The sequence below is a fragment of the Propithecus coquereli genome, unplaced genomic scaffold (genome assembly GCF_000956105.1).
Source record: "Propithecus coquereli isolate 6110/MARCELLA unplaced genomic scaffold, Pcoq_1.0 Scaffold18, whole genome shotgun sequence".
NCBI lineage: Eukaryota > Metazoa > Chordata > Mammalia > Primates > Indriidae > Propithecus > Propithecus coquereli.
This window is the reverse complement of record NW_012142745.1, coordinates 4450140-4452621: the sequence shown is the minus strand read 5'-3', so window position 1 is coordinate 4452621 and position 2482 is coordinate 4450140.

Genomic DNA, 2482 nt, shown 5'->3' with positions numbered 1-2482 from the left:
TGTTAGCTTCAATCCCCAAGATTCTTTCTTCTGTTTGATCTACCCTGTTCTTGAGGCTTTCCACTGTGTTTTGTAATTCCTTGAATAAGTTCTTCATTTCCAGAAGTTCGGTTTGATTTTTCTTTAATATTTCAATTTCTTTAGTGAAGTTTTCTTCTAAGTCATGGATTTTTTGTGTGTGTGGTTTCCTTGTGTTGGTTATCCATTTTTTTCTTACATATCATTGAGTTTTCTTACAATCCATATTCAAAATTCTGTCATTTTGGTGTTCTGAATGTGGTTGATTTCCATTGCTATAGAGCTGATGTTCCTCTTTGGCGGTGTGCTTTCAGTTTGATTCTTCATACTTCCAGAGTTCTTTTGCTGATGCCTTCCCATCTTGATCAGCTATTGCTTCTTACCTTTAGATTTTTGTTTGAATAATTACACACCCTGTTTAGTCTCTGAGCCAGTAGGTGGTGTTTGTGGGTGAGATTCGACCACACCCTTTATGATGAGTCGGTAGATGCAGTAAAAGGGTGTGCCGAATGACCTCCCTGTCAATAAGTGGCACTTGTGGGGAGGAGCAAGCTGCAGTGTTGTTTTTGGGTCCTGTAACCAGCTGTTGTTCCTCTGGAGAGGCACCCGAGTGGTAGGTGGTGCCCTGGGACTTTGAGGTGTGTCCTTATTCTCTTCCTCAGTAGGGGAAGGTGGGAGAGTGAGTCTGGGTGGAGCTGGGTTGCGTGAGCCTACCCTCAAGCACCACAAATGCTGTTAGCAGGGGTCAAAGGTCTGTTCTCTGCTTCTGGGCAAAGCTCCCAGGGAGGGGCTGACATGGCCCCACTCAGCTGAAAACTCTGCATGTGGGGGTGGGGCTGTCTGAGACCTGCAGTCTAGAACAGGCCTCGTTCCTTTCCACCTCCCCTGTTCCACGGTTTCTCCCGGGCTTCTGACAACAGGCAGGACCTCCAGGCAATGGATTTCCCCTGGCTGTAATGCCGGCCAGGAGGGTGCCTGCCCAGGATCGCATCTTGAGCTGGAAGTACGGCCCTCCCATGGGAAGAGGGTTTGCCCCTCAAGCATGCTGATCTGCCCCTGAAGGCACGCATACCTCAGTAGGCTTGTTCACAAATAGCCCTTCTGTGCCCCATGGCAATGCAATCGAGTCCTAGGTATACGGGATGTTGTCTGCAGGCCTGTCGCCTGGGCCCTGGTGATCAATCCCTGACAATGCCAGGGAGAGGAGTGCTGGTCTCAAGTCACCCAGGGGGTGCCCAAGCTGGATCAATGTCTCTCCGCCTTGGGATTTGCCCCACTCTCCTAGAGTCACCAGGCAAGCAGCACCTGGGAAGGCTGGAGGGTAGGGAGCTCACAGTCTGAGTACCCCTCAGTCCGCTGTAGGGCTCCAAAAGGATAGGTCCAGTTCCTTGGAGATGCCTCCGTGTGATGGCTAAATTGTCTCTCTGGGCACCCACGGGTAGGGAAGGGGAAGGAGAGAATGGAGCAATATGCGTCTGCCGATAGGCTCGAGTCTGCGCCCAGGGAGGTGCCCCGAAGGAGCTGGGAGCCTGGTGCCCTGTCCGCAGGAGGCTCACCACTCAATGGCGGCAGCCGTCTCTGGGCTGGTGTTGGTAGGTCTCTCCAGCTGCTCAGAAGCCCACCAGCAGTCCGAGACACAAGGGAGGGGAAATTTAACTGCTCCACTTACCCTTGTCGTGGGTCTCCCAGCCTCTCGGGGGCCTTTTTCCTTCCAGTTCTGCTCCGCAACTTCTTCCCACAGAGTCTCCTGTAGTTTCAGGCACCCTTCCTTCCGACCCTCATCTGATCTGTGTTTGTCTGCCTGTTTATTTTTTTTTTTTACTTTCTTCTAAAATCTGTCTTTCTTGCAGAGATACTCTGGCTGGTGATTTTTCTTGTTTGCCGTCTTGATTCTAATCCTTCTTAGCTCTATTGTAAGCAGATCCTTACAACATTGTAAAAATGAAATGAGTTATGCCCTTAAAAAATAATACATGTCAAAGGGCTTGTATCCAGCATATATGAAGTTTTCTTAAAATTTAATAATAAGGCAATTCTATTTTTTTAATGGACAAAAGAGTTGAACAAACATTTCCCAAAAGAAGATATATAGCCAATAAGCACATGAAAAGATGTTCAGCATCATTAGTCATCAGGGATATGCAAATAAAAACCATAGTGATAAACTACTGCATGCCTATTTAAATGGCTAAAATTTAAGATGGATAAACCAAATGTTGGTGAGACTGGAGCAAGTGGAACTTTCATGCACTGGTGGTGAGAATGTAAAATGATACAGCTATTAATACTTTGGAAAATAGTATGGCAATTTCTTAAAATGTGAAACACATGCCTACCATCTAGGTGTTTTACTCCACGAATCTATTACTAAGAGAAAACTCAACCATATTATAACTTTGAATTGGGGCAGCAGCATCTGACATAGGTTTACCCATATGGCCATATGGAGATTTTTATGCAAGTG